Source organism: Euleptes europaea, chromosome 2, assembly GCF_029931775.1.
Source record: "Euleptes europaea isolate rEulEur1 chromosome 2, rEulEur1.hap1, whole genome shotgun sequence".
NCBI classification, from domain to species: domain Eukaryota; kingdom Metazoa; phylum Chordata; class Lepidosauria; order Squamata; family Sphaerodactylidae; genus Euleptes; species Euleptes europaea.
In genome coordinates this window covers 99,481,045-99,501,444 of record NC_079313.1, presented here as the reverse complement: position 1 = coordinate 99,501,444, position 20,400 = coordinate 99,481,045, and the positions used below count along the sequence as shown (strand labels likewise).

The 20,400-nt window shown below is 46.0% G+C and overlaps 1 protein-coding gene across 5 annotated transcripts in view; it reads left to right on the top strand.

Annotated features, from left to right (window-relative positions):
* SYT6 (synaptotagmin 6) overlaps positions 1-20,400 on the top strand; it is a 180,021-nt gene that overhangs the window by 23,016 nt on the left and 136,605 nt on the right. For 4 of the 5 annotated variants that reach the window (XM_056844232.1, XM_056844231.1, XM_056844233.1 and 1 more), the window contains exon 1: positions 7,479-7,686. The exons of the other annotated variant lie outside the window; for it this stretch is intronic. The gene's annotated coding sequence lies outside the window, so the exon portion shown is untranslated. Of the gene's footprint in view, positions 1-7,478; positions 7,687-20,400 lie in introns of those variants that run through there. 5 annotated transcript variants of the gene reach the window in all.

Here is a 20,400-nt window from a genome sequence, read left to right as displayed (position 1 = left end):
AATTCCTAGAGATTTGGGGGTGGAGCATGGTTTATCGGGTTACGTTTGCTTATGAAAACAGTACAGTACAATTCAGGAAGCAGCATTTCACACATGTCTGTTGTAATGCAGCCCAATGGGAGTCCCGGTTTTCCTTCTCCTCCACAGAAATATAAACAGTAAGAAAATTAATTGGTCAGCCAATCAATATAAATAAGCCAATCAATATAAATATTTTAAAATCAGTCTTATCATTTGATGTTCATTTAAGTCTGTATTAATGTCAAGATTATTTGGAGCATGCGTGTTCTTTTCAAACAGGGGTTGTAGTCATTTAATGACCTGACCCAACCATCTATTTAATTATAGGGGTTGTAGTCATTTAATGACCTGACCCAACCATCTATGATACTGGGGGGGGGGGGCATAGACTTAGCCTACTACACAGAAGTTAAAGTAATTTGCTAGGCAGAAAGATATGAAATGGAAACACTACTGACAAGGTGAACAGAGCTGAGGCTCAGCTCATGAATGATTGTGCTGTTGAACATGATATATTTGCTTATTGAACTTTTCCACCATGAGGTTCACAGTATTCACAATGCAGAAACAAAGAAGAGACATTCAGGGGCCTGTGCTGCCCCCCCTCCCCCGCAGTCAGCTGCCCCAGCCACTCTTACTACTCTTAATCTTTACCCAGGCAGCTGTAGAGTGAGCCAGCCACCCAGGCCAGCCGCTGCTGAGGCAGTGGGGGGTGAGGAAGCCATCTGGCTGGATCAGCAGCTGCCTCTGCAGTTGTCAGTGAAGCGAGATGCCTGGCAGGGCCAGCAGCCATTGCCATGGTGGTGGAAAGAGTTGGCCAGTTGGGCCAGCAGCCACAGCACTGGCACATGAACCAAGTGGGAGAGCAGCTGCTATGAAGGCAAGCCTGCTTTTCTTCCTTTCCACCCTCCTTTGGGGAGCAAGTGTCTGGGTTTGGGCAGGCATCTAAGGCAACAGGCAGCAAGCATGGTCCAAGGCACAGTCTAGGGTCAAAAGACAAGTAGTTATAAGTCTAAGCACTAAAACAGATGGGCAAATCCAGAAAGCACAATCCAGGTCACAGTCCCAGGTCAGGGGTAAATCCAAGAAACAAAGTCCAAATCCAGTCCAAGGTCAAACACAAAGCAACCTATGGTGCAGCTGCCCAGCACATACACAAGGTTATGGACAGATTGCTTCCACGCTGGTTCACCCTTCTCTGGTTGCTTTTATATGGGAAACCCTGATCAGGAGCAGGTGCAACTCCTCAACCTACTGAGTCATCCATGGACAGGTGCCACATCACTGGCTGAGCTGCTGCTATGGCTGATCCTGTGGTAACTCAAACTCACAGGGAGAGGTAGACCGATGCTGGCTGCCAACTGTGCACTATGGCACCACTTCTGGGCCTCTCTCCAAACCCACCTTCTCCAGTGTTCCAAGGGCTCTGGTGACCATGGGAGCGAGGCTGGTGGTTGCATTGCTTCTGTTTCAGTCTCAGAGACTGAAGGCGTGGCACACTGACTTCCACCTGAGGTTCCCCTTCTGCATCAGACAGAGTCTCTACCTTGTCTGGTTGGTCTTCCTACAGCATCCAAGGGCTGGGGCTGGCTTCTTCTGCCTCATCCAAGGAGGTATTGGTGGGTAGACTCATGACACCAGGATGGGCCCATTTCCATGGGAGGCTTGGGGGGGGGAGAACCAGCCCCCCCAAGTGAGCACCCTGCATCTGGCTCTTTGCCACCACCACTTCCAATGGCACCTTGATATGGTGGAGATGAAACCCAAGGCCAGTGGGAATGCCTCCTTCTCCAGCCCACAAAGCCTGCAGCACTGGTCAGGGGCCTGGGGGAGTAGGAAGTGGTTTCCAGAGTGCAGCCTCCTTCTAGTGGCTTCAGCTGCGTAGGCAAGCAGAATTGGGTAAAGTACTGCAGGTTTATGCACTTAATTAGATGCGCAACAGATGAAGCATTAAGCAATTGTTCTCAACTCCACCCCTTTGGGGTGGATACTTTTGCTAATGTAGCAAAGATGAGACTGCTTTCCTTTTCATACTTTGGGGGACTTCCACTCAGAGACTAGGTCACTTTCCTATACTCACCTAACCTCTATAATTGCTTCCACAAGTGATGTCTTTTATTTGTTTGGATATTAATGCCTCACTTTTCTCCCCAACGGGGAACCAAAGCACCTTACAACATTGTTCTCCCCTCCTTCATTTAATCTCCACAACAACGCTATGAGGAAGGTGGAGCCCGAGAGAGTGACTGGCCCAAGATCACCCAGCAAGCCTCCATGGTAATCTGAGGATTCAAATATGGACTTCCAGGTCCTAGTCCAGCATCCTAACCACCTCACCACATTGGCTCTTAAGGAAAGCCTGTCCAAATAGCCAACTCTGAGCTACAAAGCTTTGCTAAAGTGAGGCAGACCTGCTCCAAGCTGGACTGTGTCCCAGATCTCTTGGCCATGAAGTCCTGGGAGACTCTTCTGAAGCATGCCACATTCAGTTGAATTCTATAATTATGAATAAAAAGTAACTTGGTGTACAGTCCTATGGGGATTCCTATATCCTGTCAGAATGGAACAAATAAGGGGAATAAACTGTATACCAAAAGAGTTTTAGGATAAAAGCAGAAAAAAAATCCTGCTCCACCCTGAAAAAAACCACAATCAGGTGGGTGGGTGTCTTGCAAAGTCTGCATAAAGGCAGGCTTAAATAGCACCCCCTGTGCCAGTTACCTTGTGGCAACTGAGAAACTTCCAGAAGCATCTTGGTCGTCCAGTTCCCCCTCACCAGCCCCATACAATGGCTGCCCACTGCCTGTTCTGCAGGTGGGGTGGGGTGGGGTGGGAAAAAGCTTGTTTTTTCTGTCCTCTGTCCCACAGGCAGGGTTTGGTGTGCAGCTGCAGCAATGTGTGAGGCCCAGAAATGTTGCATTGCCAGTGGTGGGGAATGTTGATGGATTTGAATACCAGCGTTTACATTCTGATGAGGTCCCTGCTGCCATTACAGATAATGAACGACTCCCTGGGGGGCTTGGTATATGCAGACATGGTCATGCTGTCAAGTAGCCCAGAATGGAGCTGTTAGATTGTTCTGTGGTCATTCAGGTTCCTTTGTACTTCTACTGCTATGCTCATTGGCCAAAGTGGTGATACTGTGGATTGATAGGCAGCTTCTGTACTGACAATAATTGTCTATTGATTTCACATTTTATTGTTGCATCTCCTTTTGCGACTGGGATGCCTCATAAGAAGCTGGAGTCGCTGTGAGCGGCAACGAATCAGACAAGTAAGGGTCTACCAGATTACTCAATGCACGGGCAATTCTGCCATGGCATGAAATGTTATGGGTTGCAAAGCCTCTGTCTTCCTAGGTCCTCAGTGAGTACAAATGAATTCAATTTTCTGCATGCATTTTCCAGGGATTTGTGGGTATTCTGGCACATCTGAACGTTATACTGAACTGAATATTTATTTAAGGCAATTATATAGCACATCAGGGAGCAATGGGTAAACTTGAGGCAAGCTGGTAATATGAGAAACTCTGCTTTGGAAATTGACTATATCCTAAGTGGTCATGCACAGAGTTGGGATGGTGTATTTAATGTGGGTTGTGTTGTGAATTAAGAGCACATTGATTCCTTTACCATGCACTGAATTATTATGCACTTGACCAATATTCTCAACAAGCCAGTTTGCTTCTGGCTTGAATAGGCCCTAAATACACTAGTTTTTTCTTGTTGGCTGGTATCCAAATGGCTGGTATCCAAGTCTTAACATTAAAATGTTGCACTCGAGGGCTGCTTAGCAATGTGGATTAAACCTGCCCCCTACTTCTGTGTGGTCAATCCTCCACTGATACAGTCCCACAAAGACACACAATGCTGTCCATCCTCATCACAATGACAGGCCTTCATTAGTGTGACTATAAAACCTACATTGGCTTGAATGCAATAAATTTGATTTGTAAATGGCTCTCTTCCACTTGCTATTTGACAACAACGATATCCACAGATGGCATAAATAGTGCACAAGAGGCACAGTGATGGTGTGTAATGTCATGTGAGAAAACCCAATTAGTGTAGTAAGCCCTTCACCATTTCTTCTTTCTAGAAGAACTGGCTCTATCATGCGCACCTGTGACAGGCTGACTGAGCACCCCCAGTAACTCAACCAAATGCCGCAATTAGGCCATCTGACCTGTTCAAGAGGCTGTGCCATTCTTTTGCCCTCTCTAGCCATGTATGTGTCAGTTAAGACTAGAAGAATGTGGAATCTCTTGGCCTGTGTCCGGCTGACCCTCGTGCAAGCCCCTTGGGGCTGCAAAGAAAAGGCTGAAACTAGTTTCACCTGATCTGGCTGTGCGAACCCCATGTTCCATCACAGCTGTACCCAACAAAGGAGTCTACTGATGCTCTGGCCTGGCTGCCAATGTTTCTAGGTCTGGCCTGGGTCTTTGCCAAGGCAATGGCCAAATTCTGCCTTTGGGTAGCAAGGTGCCTTCTGAGTACTGGCACTTCTCAGCATTCCTAGTAATTGCTGAGTCAGTCTGGTCTTTCTGTCTGCCCTTCCCATCGTATCTGGCCAGCCTCTTGCAAATTCAAGCGCTGCAGTTGCCTCTGTGTTCCACTCTGCTGGGACTCGTGCCTTCAACACCTGGCACTGCTGGCTGCCCATTGCGCCGTAATGATAGTATCTTACCATATAAGAGGCAATGGGAAGGAACCACGAAGGAGAAAAGGTCCTAAATAAACTTAGTGAATCTCATTTTACAGCACACACTGGCTGCCGTATTTCATTAACAGTGCCACCCTAAGCAGAGGTGCACCCGTCTAAGTCCACTGAAGTCATTGCGCTGTAGCTAAGTGCTTCAAGGATGCTTTTTCAGTCTTAAACCAGCGCTTGGATACATGATGCTGGTTGGTAAAGCTAATGCTCTTGAGGGGATTGAATTGCCTTTCTCTGATGGACTTAACACTTTTTATTTTGAGATGCTTCTGGCTTTGTGCTCTGCTTTTTGAGAAACCATATGGGGTAATAGCAAGGAATGCCTTCTGTCAGTTACATCTTATGTGAAAGCTGTTCTCCCTTCTAAACTCAGCTGGCCATACTAACCCATGACACTGTAACCTCTCAGTTAGACTACTAACAAATGCTATATACCCTTGGAGACCTTAGATGCTTCTTCGACTCCAAGTGCAAAATGTGGCAGATCGCGTAATGACAGTTAGGTAAAGGTAGACCCCTGTGCAAGCACCGGGTCATTCCTGACTCATGGGGTGGCGTCACATCCCAAAGTTTACTAGGCAGCCTATGTTTATGGGGTGGTTTGCCATTGCCTCCCCCAGTCATCTACACTTTACCCCCAGCAAGCTGGGTACTCATTTTACTGACCTCGGAAGGATGGAAGGCTGAGTCAACCTTGAGCTGGCTACCTGAAACCGACTTCCATCGGGATTGAACTCAGGTCGTGAGTAGAGCTTTTGACTGCAGTACTGCAGCTTACCACTCTGCGCCACGGGGCTCCTAATGACAGTTACCAAGGAGTATAAGCGCAATTCTCCAGTGCTGAAACAGCTGCACTGGATGCCATTTCGTTCTCAGGTTCCATTCAAGATAATGACTGTAACCTTTAAAGCCCTTCTTGTCCTGGGGCCCACCTAACTGAAGGTCTGCTTCCCCTGGTATGAACCCATGTGCCAGTTGAGACAATTTCAGAAAGACTTCTTCTCTGTCTGTTTCCTGTTGACTCACTAGGCATCTATGTAAAATTACATTCTCCCCCCCCCCCCCCGCCCATTGCTGCCTTTTCCCTGGACTTGGAGAGGCTCAGTCCCACCATTCATGGCACTCAGAAGGGCCTGTTAAACTGATTTATTTCTAAGGGCTTTTTCTAATTGCTGATGGTGGCAGTTGCAGTGATAATTTCTGTGTAATTTATGCAATGGCAATTGGTAGCTTTATACTATTTGTTTTTACTGGTGTTGTCATAATCCTCCTTGGATAGATGCTGGAAATGTGTTTTACATTGTAATCCTGATTAGGGCTCTACTTTGTGTTTTATTCCAGGCAGAGGAATTTAAAGAGACACCCTTCCTCCACCTTTCCCCTCTCCCCTGAAAGGGTGCTAATGTGGCTCATGACACAAACATATCACACTGGATCTAGACTAAATTGGCAATTTCCACCGATTCCCCCTTTCCTGCTACAGAGCCCCCCCCCCTTATGTCAAGATCCGTGGAGTGCAATGGGAGGGGGTGGAAGGAAAGTACTATTCTTCCATTGGAAAATAAAAATTATTTAGTATGGCTCCAACTCTTCATAAGGTATATAAAAGCATTAAAATTATATAAGTAAAAGCATTCAAATCCAAACACTAAGAGTCAGAGACTCTCTATCTACCATATTCAGAATGGGTGTAGAGAATCCTCTTTAGGCAGCCTTACAAGATTTTCTAAAGGCAGACTGGGAAGGTATCTTTCAGTACTATCCTAAGCAGAGTTGCCCCTTCTAAGCCCTCTGACTTCAATTGACTTAGTGCTTAGGTTGGGACTGTTTCTCACCTTTACACTTGGATAACTTCTCTACTTAATTCTTAAGAGTTTGCTGAACTTTTAATCTACACATATGTGTTTTAATCTACACCTATGTGTTTGCTGAACTTTTAATCTACACCTATGTAAATAAAATAGTTTATTTACCGTTCCCACCAGTTTGTGAAGCTATCTCACCTGGGTTGAGCCAAATGCTTTAGCTCATATTTATTGATTTCATGTTGCTACTCTGAAATCTGTTCTTCTGGAAAGTTTTGGATGGAGAGTGGCCCTTTGCAGATTATGTCATTTAAACAAACTTTTTCATAAAAGGAGTAGAACAATCGAACAAAGCCACTATGAGAGCTCATGGGGTTAGTGGCAGGGTATTAAATTTTAGAAGTAGAAGAAAAAAAGTGGCATGTTACCAGCAGGCACTTTTGTGTTTGTGCAATGTTAAACACTATGCATAACAAATAACATGGCTTTTAATGTGTTCACTACATGGCTGCTAAAGGTGCTTTCACAGGGCAGTCCTAAGCAGAGTTACTCCCTTCTGAACAAACTGAAGTCAAATGGGCTTAGCAGGGTGTAACTCTGCTTAGGACTGAACTGTGTACAATGTAGAAAAGCTATCTACCAAGTCTCTCAAAGGAATGTTAAAGAGGTTTCGCCTAACCCCGCATCCCATCTTTGGCTGCAGCAGTTATTGTCTCTCACTTGCCTGAATGTCTGTATGGATATCAGAAGAAAACAGAAACCTCTAGCTGAAAACAGGTGAAAGGCTAGTGCAAATCATTTGCACACAACAGTACATGTGTATGTGTTTGTGTGTGCATGTACATGAATACTCTATGCCCAGATGTAGGCTGAAGACTGGCTGGCTGGCTGGCTGGCTGGCTAGCTAGCTGGCTGGCTGCATCACTCTCTAAGCAGTATACAGAGGCTGAGCAGATTTGTAGACTTTTTGTGCATGTGGACCTCCGAGGCGATTCCAGTGTAGCTGCAGTCACCTCATGCATAGTCAAGCAAGAGAATCGCCAAACTCCATAGAAACACGCAGCCCCCATCTCTGCTGCTAATTGTATGTGTGGAGCGGACTGAGGAACGTGCAGGGCAGCTGGGCTCAGGAACAGAAGCCTGCCTGGTAAGCAAATGCTCACAAAGTTGCTTTCTTCATTTCTGTTTCCCTTGAATAGTGATAAGAATTTTCTCCTTCGCTTTGCCGACTGTGATTCAGGTTTATGCGGTTTTGGGACAGAGATGTGGATTTTGCTTGGAGATATTTGGTGCTGGGAGAGTCAGCATGTGCTCGGAGCTACTTTGAACAAGAGAAAAGGCTTTCTCCTTTGTTTTGCAGAATACAACTGGCAAGCTGCTTTTTTCTCTTCCTCTTGCAGATGTTACATCTTTTTGCAGATGTTTGTTCTTAGCATTTTTTGTTTTGCTAAACTCCTGCCAGAGCAGCCTGTGCAATCCTTGCTGTAGATACATTCATGTGCACATGTGAGCCTGTTAATCTCATTTTTCGATACTATTCCTCATTTAACTTTCTGTCTTAGTCCAGATTCCCTTTAATCATTTTCTCATTTTCTCACTGCTTACATTTCCGTGTGTAATTCCATAGTTCTCCGTTTGCCTTCTCTTTAAGAGCAGGCTGCTTTGATTGCCTGGGCTGATATTTTCCCTGCGAATCCATGTAAGACACTGAGATCGGTGTCATTTCTATTTAGGAACCGTGGAAGCCCTCCGCTTGCCTGTATAGAAAGATCTAATCATTTTGTTTTGTTGAACTCAGGGATATAATCACGAACAATCATAACAATCATCAGGGTTGCGGAAAGGTAGGGCTGTTCTCTGTGTCGTGCCTGACTGTTTAATTATACTTAAATACCGCAAAATAGGATCCTGTTGGGAGTGAGAATGGTGTGTGTGTGTGTGTGTGTTTGAGGGGGGTGGTTTGGAGCTATTGTGAAAAGATTTCACACGGGCTGAACAGAACTCTCCTGGGAGCACTAAGCACATCGAAACTGGGGATGCTAATTGGTGCTACCTTGAAATTGAGTTCCATTTGTTATGCTACAGCGTGTTAGTGTTTGACAACATCGCAGAAAACTGAGCAGCTTGCACTGCAGGCTGAGCGCCAGGAGCACAGCTCTTAGTAGAACTGGTCTCCAGAAAGATGCTTTGGACGGAATCCAGGGTGTTTGTTCCTCTGGGTGAAGTGCAAAAAACCCACTAAAGTCCTAAGTGCTTCAGAACCCAACCATGTAAAATCATGCTCACCCCCATTCTTCGCAAACTTGGAAGAAGAAGCCAGTCTGCTATTTAAGCCAAATCAATAGGCCAGTCCATCAAAGGCTTTCTTAAATTGACTCCTCTCCCCACCCGCCATCATCCCCCACTGAGTGGTGCGGCTCTTCTGTCAAATGCATGACCCCGGATTGCCCGACCTAAGCGCTGAACCTGATCGCTATGGCTGTTTGCTTTAATGGCATTTTATGGTGCATGGTATTGCTTGACTTGGGTCACCAGGGGTGGGAGGAAGAGGCTTGCCACTTGCCTGTGAAATCTCTAGGATCAGAGACTCATGCTTCCCTGTGAGAATGGTTGCTGTGCATTACATTTGAAGGGTGAGACCTCTTCTTCTTCTTCTTCTTTTCTTACAAGCTAATGGAGACAACAGCAGTAATCTAACAACACAGGAGCAGAGGCTCCTCGCTCATCTAGCTGAGCATAAGTATCAGCTCTAGCTTCACTTTGCAGACAAAGGGCAAAAACGCATGGCAGGTTTTGCCTTGGAGTTGCCACTCTCTAAATGCCCATTTTCCCCAGCCAAATTCTCAGAACTCAAAAATAAGCCCCTATGCAGAGTTTTGAGAATTCAGATGGGGAAAATGTGCATCTACAGAGTGGCAAATCCAAGGCAAAACCTCCCATGCGTTTTTGCCCAAAGCGTGTTGCCAGAACACACCACACTGGGACTTCATGCAAGGGGGTGAGGTACTACAAGGCATTAAGAAAAGCACTGCCCATGCAGAAGCCTGAAGGGCAGAGGGGAAAGCTCTCTTTTTTCAAGGGACTGCAAAAAGCTACGTTTAAATAATTCCAGAACTGATCTCTAGACTGGGCAGACCCTGTGGAGAGCAAAGCTCCTGCTGTACCTTGAATAGTTGTGTGGATTGAAGGTGGGATTTTGGCAGATCCCGTCTGCCATTCAAAGATGAACAGTGCTGCAGCAAATGAAATGTGTACTTCTGTACAATTCAGGCACAGAAGTCCTGTCTTTCTTTGTCCACTGGCACTCTGATGGCCCCATATTTGCTTAATGCTGCTTAGGACCTTGGTGATTCCAGCATTTGATAGAGTAGGCAAGAGGTCAGTTCAATCCCAAGGCATCCCCTGGATGCCTTATTCTTGGAAACAAACATGTTGTTCATACAATACCATCCAAGTTCTATTGCGTTAACATTCAGTTCAAATCTTCTTTTAATGTGTATTTTACGTTAGTGTGTAATTTATTTTGGGAAAGGATACATAAACCCAACAGTTACATGGTAGCTCCAGGCAATTGAATGGATGATCCTGTTATCCCAGTAGTGCCTGATTTGGGCCACCGATTCTTTAATTTCTCTCTTACTTGACACTGGGGTGTAACCATGATTTGTGCTTCCAGGAGAAGGCATATTCAGGAGGCAGTTACATCAATAGCCTAGATCGCTGGCACTAAGAACTAGGGGAATTGAGAGAGGGGTGGTGGTGTTTGGTCTGTCAACATGACCTGGAGAAAAAGAAGGGTATATGTTGGTTAAATTCTTTCCTCAAACTGCTCTGAATCACCAGAAACTGCTTCTAGGCCTTCCCCACCCTTGTTCAGGATTCTTCATGAACTAATAGCGGAGCCAGACTGGTTCTCCCCCCCCCCCTTATGTCTACCCAAGAGTCATTTCTATTCCTGTGGGTCATCTTCCTCTGATGCCTGGCCTGTCTGTTCCATGTTCACACTAGGAAGGCAAAGCGTATTAAATTAATCATTTTAATCACTCACTTAAGTGGGTGCACCAGTTAATCAGATTTATAAAGAAATTAGACACTAGATTTTCCTTTTCCTGGCCAGACTTCAGTGTCTTGCGCATCTCCATGTCAAGAAAAGTTTTACTTTTACTGTGGTCTTTCTTCTGGCCATATAGCTATTAAAGACATGCCAAGAGGGAAAATGTGGCAATCTTTGTGGGGATATTCAATGAAGTACTCTCCATTTTCATATGGTGTAGGATCAGAATTAACGCCCATTCCTGAGCTTTTGGCATCTGGGGATGGCAGGGAGGGGGCGCTGCTGCGGCGCCTCCTAAGCCATTCCATGGCTGCTGAAAGCTCGAAAAAAGACTTTTAAAGGCTTTTTTCTTTTAAAATGGGTTTTTTTACCCCATTGAGAATAGCGAGGCTGCGCCTGCTAAAAAGCAGGTGCAGCCTCGTTCTTCACCCTTCCAGCGTACCTGGGGCGAAAGGGGACAGGAGGCTGCCTACAGGCAGCCCCGCCCCCTGGAATGCCCCAGGATGCTGGAACACCCCCCGGAACGCTGGCGCGGGACTTTACACCGGTGGGATGCCGGCGGAAGGCCCCGTTGGCATCCCAGGGTGGCGCTGCCATGGCAGTGCCAGGAGACCGGTGTCCGGGCCTCCCCACCAGTGTGGGGGCCACTTACGACAGCATAAGTAGCCCGAACACCGGCACAGGGGGTCCAATGCCAGCGCAGCCCCTTCTTGGCCTCCTGAGGACTTTTGTCCTCAGAAGTCAGGAATGCGCTGTTAGATTCCCATGAGTGATACTGAGAATTAAAGGGAGAAAGACTGGCAGTTAACTTCAGTCAGATCTTGTACTGAGGTAAAGCAGTAGAAAAGCTGAGATAAATTGTTCTGTGTAACCTACAATGTGTTCTTAAGGTACAAAGGAGTGCATAATAATCTGTACAGTATTGAACAGTAAACTTGGTGACCCTATGCTGAACAGCAGGGCAATGAAACAGGTTCCCCTAAGACATGGGAGAGGTTTCTGCATAATTGGGGGAATAATTGGGGTATGCGGGAAAAGTTTTTTTTTTTTAAAGGAGATCCTCTTGACTACAGCTGAAAATGCACAAATCCTCTTGACTACAGCTGAAAATGCACAAAGCCTTCCAATAGGAAGGGATTGAGTGCATGGGGGAGGGGGGTCCTCAAACCTGAACATTCCTGGGGGGGTATTTCCACAGTGGCCGGAGCAGCTCACCCACACCTCCTCCTCAGAGGCTTCCCAGATGATGGGGAGGTTAAAAAGGCATTTAAAAATTTTAAAAAAAATAGAAAAAAGGAAAAGATGTCCCCTTGAGAACAGCGAGGCTATGACACCAAAAAAGGTGTCATAGCTACGTCACTGTGCGAGGGGGTGTTCCTGGGGTGAAAGGGGTTAGGAAGCTGACTAGCATCAGCGCTGCCCCGGGAATGCCCCAGGAATGCCTCACCTGTGCCAGTGCAGGCGTTCTCTACCAGGATTTAGTTCCTGGAATGACTGCGCTGGCGGGGGAGGCTGGTGCAGCCCTGTGGCGCCCAAGCACTATTGTATATGCCCTCCATGATGGTCTAAGTGCCCGTTATAATGGGATAACTGGGCACTTACACCGCCACAGGGTCACACTGGCTCCTAATGAGATCCCCCCCCTCTGGCGTGCGTGGTTGGAGTACTTACATTTAAGGAGTCCAAATTCTTCCTTCCTGGATTTTTTAGAATCTGCATTTGTTATTCTGCTGAATTGTGGTGGTGAAAAGTGGTATCAAGTTGCAGTAGACTTAGTAGAGTTTCCAAGGCAAGAGATGAACAGAGGTGATTTGCCGTTGTCTGCCTCTGCGTAGCGTCTTGGACTTCCCTGTTGGTCTCCCATTCAAGTACTAACCAGGGCTGACCCTGCTTAGCAGCCAGGATCTGGTGAGATCAGGCTAGCCTGAGCCATCTAAGTCAGCAGTCAAATATTTTACACCAATTTCAAACCTGTCATTGTTAGTGGTTAGCACTTTGCAATTGATCAAAATGAGTTAATTATCGCAATGCCCTCTACATTCAGAAAGGTGCATTTATTACTGCAGGGGATTGTCTCTACCTAATTTTAATCATTAACATCAGCAGGAATAACAAAGGATTTTCAGCCAGCATCTGCAGATTAGGAAAAAAGACACCTGAACACGCATCACTATATTCTTGCTTTTTGATGGTTCAAAGAATTCTAAATTGATAGTGAGGTCAAAATTACCCTTAACAAGGGGGAAGAAGAAAGAAAGAAAAAAAAGAAAGAAAATGTTGTAATTGTAGGATAAGAGAATAAGCAGAGTGAAACTCAAAACTTAAAACTCAAGAAGATAGAATAAATGGGTAGCGTTCACACTGGAGGGAAATCAGTAGGGGATGTCATAAGTATTTATACTGGAATCAGTGACAGCTGATCTTTTCCTAAATGAACAGGAGTTGGGTGTGAGAGCAAGACAGCAAATAATAATTTAGTTAACTACAAAATGCTTCCCTTTAAAACCAACGTTTCCAAACGTTGAATCCTTTCCCTTCCTGTAGCCGCGAACATTAATTTTCAAATTTACCACCTCCGAGGAGATATTATCCAATCATTCAGAGCCATCAATTTAACAAAAGCATAATGAGCTGGCAGAACAGCAGATTAGAAAAAAAGATATACAGTTGATCCCCAAACAGGCATCATTATTGACATGTATTTTTTCTGCCCAGGTTCATCTGTAGGTCAAACATGTTTTGCAGCTGTGATTCCGCCCCTCAGGTCCAAACAATCCCCTTAGATCATCAAAGTTTGAATATAACCAGTGAAATACAAAATCCTTTCACATCCCTAGTCAGAAGCCGTGTAAAGCTGTGTCAGTGGCAAATGCAAGAGGAGAAGGAAAGTAGCTCCTTCAACAAAAGAGAAAGAAAGGAACTCTGGCTGGTAAACAAGGAGGGCAGTAAAAAAAAAAATCCTTTCTCCCACTGTACTGCACAGCTGGACCCACATTGGGTTCTGGGATGCCCAGGAGAAAGGTGGGTAAACAAACAATCAAATATGTGGCATGCTGTTTTTTAGCCGTGCTCAGCTTGCTGTGAATCTGGCCTTTCCACACGGCTCAGTTTTTACCTTCGCTAGCCTTCCTCATAACCTTTCCTTCTCCCCAGCTTGTAGTACATTTTGGTATTCTTCCTGAGTGTTCAAAGCACTTCACATGCATTAGCTCAATGGCCCTGCCAACAGTCCTGCCAGGTACACCACTATTATCCCCAAGTTACTGATTGGCCGTGGCTGTGAAAATAATGGCTTGCTGAATGGTGAGGCCATTTGGACCAAGGGCTTCTCATCTGTAGCAGTTTTCCAGATTTCTATGAGGAGCCGAAGGCCGAGAAATAGAACTGCATGCAAATATTTTGAAAAGAGTGCCACCCTTACCTGAAACAAAACTTTAGGGGCAACACAGATGTGATCCTGAGAGATCCATAAATGGCATTTCCCAGTGATTTTTAAAAGGCAAAGTCATGGTGTGTGGGGGGAGAGGATCTGACCCTTGTTCCTCCCACTCTGGTTTCATTGATTGAACCTGACTACCCTTTCTGTTAGTTCTTGAAAGAAAAAAAAGACAAGAACCCTCTCTTTGTCTTTCCCCCCACTTCCAGGGCTAATCACGGCACATGGAGCTATGGTGAAATCATGTGGATACAGAATAGTTAAATCCCACGCCTGGTCCCAATCCTAATCAAGAGCAGTGTTCAGCTGTGATTACCTTTCCCCCCAATGCTGGAAATGTTCCTTCATAGATCTCTGGGCCTCATGTCTGTTCTGCCCATAGATAAACACTAGAGGATTGAAGGAAAATTCCCTTGTGCCTGCCTGCTTGAATCAGTCCAAGGAGCTTTCTTTTCAATGAAAAACTGGTCCCAGGGGACTCAGCGGTATATGGATCTGTTTAGCATAAATATGGCAGCAGGACCATTGTTATGCATCTGTATTCAGAGATGGACAGCTTGCTAGAAGTTTGCCACACTGGCCATACTGCTGGGCAATTCAGGAGCAGCTGTTTCACTCCAGTATAGGGACTGAGCCATGTGTAGTCAGCATTATTGAGTCATTTACAGATGTTGCTATAATGCATTATGGTGAAATGTCAAGAGGTTAGCACACAGCCACACACTATAATTATACACAGCATGGCTTATAATAGCTTATTAGATTGTCATCTGTTAAGCGCAAAGCATCGACAACTGTTACTGCCACGTTCATGATGCCCCAAGAGAGCTGCTGATTAAAGCACAAAGCATCCTGATTATTACTAAGGGAAATTTCTGTTCTCATGGGAAACAGATTTCTGTCTTCTCTAGAGAACTAGTTCTTTCCTTGCACATGGGCACTTGGAGGAAAAGGCAGAAGCCCATCACAGGTTTTGTAAGCATATGTCCTTAATCTAAGTTCATTCCCCACTGGTCCCATTGATTGGCCTGTTTGTGAGACAGCCCCTGTTAAAAAGACCTCCGAAAAGGGCCCTCAGCAGATAAAACACTCACAAAAAGACATCACTGCCCAGTGGGCAAAGGCATGCATCAGAACTTTATACAAAAAGAAAGAGAAAATTGGCTCTCTGCCTTATGAGCAAGATACCCACCATTATGATGGGTGGAGTGCACATGGGGAGAGAACGTGGTGCAATACAAAGACCCCAGGAGGGATGTAGTATGTAGACAGGACTTCACTAGATGTGATGCTTGCTGTTCTGAGGTCGGAGTTCCTGAGCTTCCCCCTCTCCCCCACTAAATAGCAGCCATGTGTAGCCCCAGTTTGGCTAAAGATTGCAGCTCAGGGAGGAGAGTGGGTGAACAATTTCCCTTTGCACCATTTTCCTGACCTGACAGCATGAGAAACAGAGGGTAAAACTTGTCTGTTTTACAGCCCTGAGGTGAATCAGGGACCTGCATACCGTAACTGTCATTTACAAAGAAAAAATGCTGCAAAGATGAATTTTCCAGCATCTCACCCAGTTGGGCTCTGAGACGCAGGTGGCTCAGAGGTAAAGAATCCACTTTGCATGAAGAAGGCCCCAGGTTCAGTTCCTGGAATCTCTAATTAAAAGGATCTGATTCACAGTGGGTAGCCATGTTAGTCTGTCTGCAGTAGTAGAAAAGGGCAAGAGTCCAGTAGCACCTTAAAGACTAACAAAAATATTTTCTGGTAGGGTATGAGGATCTGGTTGTAGGTGATGTGAAAGATTTAGATGCCTGACAGTGAGCTTTATGTGCATATGTGTATGTGACACATTGTCCCACTCTATGAGATCTGTGTCAGTGAGGGACAGGCCATCCGCTGTCAAGGGTAGAGAGAAGGTTTGGGGTGGAGGTTACTGCAGTGCTTTACTTTTCTCAGAGGAAAGAATGAAAAACATTCACATGTGGAATAGGATAAAAAGGTGCACTTATAGCACCATTCAGCTGGAGGGCCAAACCTGTTCTCTGCCCTGATGACCTCAACTATTAAAAGTCTGATTTGCTTTTCTCTGCATAGTCCTATCCAGGGTTCTGTTCTTGGATGCTTCTGAAGTGTGATGGAGTGTTGGATGAGTGGGCTGGAAGATTGGCACCTGGCTTTAATAGATCAATACATCAATAGTCAGAAGCATACTCATGCTCTGTTCTTCCGAGCACTGAATTGGTGCTCTCATCCAGGGAGTAAGCAACTCTTCACTCACTTAGTTTCATCTATGCTGCTGCATCAAGTGCCCACTGGGTTATATTGTGGGTGGTAACTTGCTTAAATCTAAATTTTTTCAGGCAGTGTCCACAACTATGCATGGTGAGTAATTGTTCCCCAGTCATTGCAGAAGCAATGGATGTATTATGCCTATAACTTGCAGTGACTAATAGTCTATCTTAATGGAAATCTGTAGTGAAAGGAAGAACCAGGAACTACTACTATTGAGCTACCTGGTTCCGAAGGGAACTTAGATCTCATTAAGATTTAATTGGATGCAAAGGACAATCATAGACTGATGAATCTTGACTATTTCTTTTCAATAGTCTCTGCTGCCAAGCTAATAAATGATTTATTTTATCTTGCCAACTGTGCTGAACTTTGCTTCTTTGCTGGTTTTTAGCCTGAAGCTTCTTTCTCTAGCAAATCTTAGAGTGCTTTCTTTTTTTCTTATTCTTTCCTTCTGAGCTGTGATCTGATGCTGAGTTTATAGAAACACATTAAGACCGTCCGACCTCTCAGTCATTGTTTGGTTAGCTACAGTAAAGGCACAAAAGTACAATCCTGCCTTGCAATAATCTTCTGCATCAGAATACCAGTTGATTCTTGGAAGTGGGACTGCTGGAATCCAAATACACTTGAATCAAATCCTTTCCTGATAAAAATGAGTGTGATTTCAACTTTCTATGTCAGGGAGAAATTCAACATAGGTTGAGCCAGTGGTTGGGAGCAGTGGACTCTAATCTAGAGAACGGAGTTGGTTTCCCCACTCCTACTCATGACGCCTGCTGGGTGACCTAGGGCTAGTAACAGTTTTCTCCAAACGCTCTCAGCCCCACCTACCTCACAAGGTGTCTGTTGTGGGGAGAGGAAGGGCAGGTAATTGTAAGCTGGTTTGAGATTCCTTAAAGGAAGAGAAAATCTTGGTATAAACCCCCTCCCCAACTCTTCTTCTTCATCATGTGGACTAGCCACAATCAGAAAAGGTAAAAGCAACCTTCAGATGTGAGCGGCAGAAATAGAAACACCAGTTCTCTCTATAGATCTACCCCACTTTTGTGGAGGTACTCCTTAACAAAACCCAGAGCCTATTCCCTTTCAGTGACCTGAGAAAGGGTCCCTTTCTTCCCAATCTCTGCCTGTCACTCCACAGGAGTTGTTTCACAACCGCTTAGGCAAATCTGAACCCTCAGGTTCCCAGAGTCGAAAACAGCTACTGAACTCGCAGGTTACCAAAAACAGACTCCCCCCCCTTTTTTCCCAGAAAAGAGAGAGTGAGCTCCTTACCTCCAACCACTCCCTGCCAGTGTTTTTTCTCAGCTTCTATCCCTTGTACAGTGTTTAATAAATCTCTGTGACTTGTTTGCTAACTTGAAAAAACCTCTGGTGTCTCATTTCTTCTGAGGTAAACTAAGTAAAGGGACTAAGAAGGATCAAAATTAAAAACCCCAAATAAAACATTTTGGCAAACAAGCAAAGATCTTTCTCTCCCTCAGTGTACCCAAGAGGGAACGTGATAGCTTCTCTCAAAGATTAACTCTTTGTTCATCACAGGGTGGGTAGATAGACGGCAGCCAGGAGCAGCGCAGCCATGCCCGCTGCCACAGAGGCTTCCTGGCCGCAAAAGAAAACTTTAAAAAGGGGGAAATAGGAAAAGACTAAAAATCCCCCATTAACAGGGTCACGCCACCAAAAAAAGTCACATAACAACGCCACTGTGAGAAGGGGTGTTCCAAGGGTGAAACAGGTTAGGAAGCTTCTGGGGATGGAGTAGGGGTCACTGGGCAGGGGGTGGGGGGAAGGTAGTTGTGAATTTCTTGCATTGTTCAGGGAGTTGGACTAGATGACCCTGGTGGTCCCTTCCAACTCTATGATTCCATGATTCTAAGCTGACTAATGCCAGCTCTGCCCATGGAAGCCCCCAGCCCCCATGCCAGCATGGGCCTCCACTTCTGGGATTTTGCTGCTGGTGCGGTAGCACCGGTGGCAGAGCCCCACACAGCTCTTTGGCTTCCCCAGCACCAGCATAGATGCCACCCATGATGGCGTATGTGCCCCTTACCATGGGTTAAATGGGCACTTATGCCACCACAGGGTCACGACGGCTCCTATTGAGTCCCCCACCCACCCAGGATTGCAGCCTTGATTTTTTAAAATCTTTTCCATATCCTCATGGATCTCTATCCAATATTTTCTTGCTTTCTTGCGTGACCACTACATGACAGAAGGATGTGTCCATGCTTTGACATTTCCAACAGTTCTCACTATAACTGCTATTAGTTTTCACTATATCTTTGGGTGAAATATACCATCTATAAAACATGTTATACCAAGTCTCTCTTAGCATTTGACATTCTGTAAACTTGATTTCTTTAGTCCATAGATCCTCTCATTGCTTCATATATATGTTTCCCCCAAAATTTTGCATCCATTTTATCATACAATCTTTCACCTGCTCTGTTTCAGTATCATATTGCTATATGTGTGTTAAGTGCCGTCAAGTCCCTTCTGACTCATGGCGACCCTATGAATCAATGTCCTCCAAAGTGTCCTATCCTTAACAGCCTTGCTCAAGTCTTGCAAATTGAGGGCTGTGGCTTGCTTTATAGAGTCAATCCATCTCATGTCGGGTCTTCCTCTTTTCCTGCTGCCCTCAACTTTTCCTAGCATGATTGTCTTTTCCAGTGACTCTTGTCTTCTCATAATTTGACCAAAGTACTATAGCCTCAGTTTAGTCATTTTAGCTTCTAGGGGCAGTTCAGGCTTGATTTGATCTATAACCCACTGATTTGGGTTTTTTTGGCAGGCCATGGTATCCGTAACACTCTCCTCCAACACCACATTTCAAAGGAAATCATATTGCAACAAGATTTTATAATATTGTCGAAGGCTTTCACGGTCAGAGTTCATTGGTTCTTGTAGGTCAGTGATGGCGAACCTTTTAGAGACCGAGTGCCCAAACTGCAACCAAAAACCCACTTATTTATCGCCGAGTGCCAATGTGGCAATTTAACCTGAATACCACCCCCAGAGGGGGCCCAGAGGGAGAGGCTAGGGTTGCCAAGTTCCTCTTCGCCATGAGTGGGAGGTTTTTGGGGTGGCGCCTGAGGAGGGCGGGGTTTGGGGAAGGACTTCAGTGCCATAGAGTCCAATTGCCAAAGTGGCAATTTTTTCCAGGGGAACTGATCTCTATTGGTTGGAGATCACTTGTAATAGCAGGAGATCTCCAGCTAGTACCTGGAGATTGGCAACCAGTTCCTTAGTGTTTTCTCTCTACATATCAAGACAAATGGAAAGGTGTTTGAAGGATGGCTTGTGGGCACTTCAAAGGTGGAATAGGACTGCACACCCCTCCGCCCGCACAGACCCAGAGGGCGCTGGAGAAGCCGCTGGAGGGAAAGAAGGAAGGAAGGAAAGAAGGGAAGGGAGAAGGAAAGGGAAGGAAGGGAGGGAGAGAAAGAAAGAAAAAGAGAGAGAAAGGGAGAAGGAAATGGAGCAAGGGAGAGAAAGAAAAGTAGGGAAAGAAAAGGACAGAGGGAGACAAAAAGAAAGAGGCCATTTATGCATGGGAGGTTTTGCCTTGGATTTGCCACTCAGTGGGGCGTGGCAGCGGCGGCAGGCTTGTGAGAGGCGAGCAGGGTAGGGCAGAGGACGCCTCCTTCGCACCCACCGGCCAGCCACGCCCCTCCACCCGCACAGAGGGCGCCAGAGAAGCCGCCGGCCATGCCGAGTGTGGGCGCTCGGCTTCTGTTCCCCCTCTCCCACCCACCTGGCCGGCCACGCACGCTCCAGTGGCAGCAATGGCGGCAGCTTCTGTGGGAGAGTCCGGGGGCCACCGCCAATGATGTCGGAGGTTCCCCACCCCTGGGCTACAGCCTCCCCCATCCGGGGCAGGGCAGAGCCGGAAAGGCCAGCGGCTTGGAGGAACCGCGCGTGCCGGCAGAGAGGGCTACGAGTGCCGGAAGTGGCACCCGTGCCATAGGTTCGCCAACACGGTTATCCGGGCTGTGTAACCGTGGTCTTGGAATTTTCTTTCCTGACGTTTCGCCAGCAACTGTGGCAGGCATCTTCAGAGGAGTAACACTGAAGGACAGTGTCCT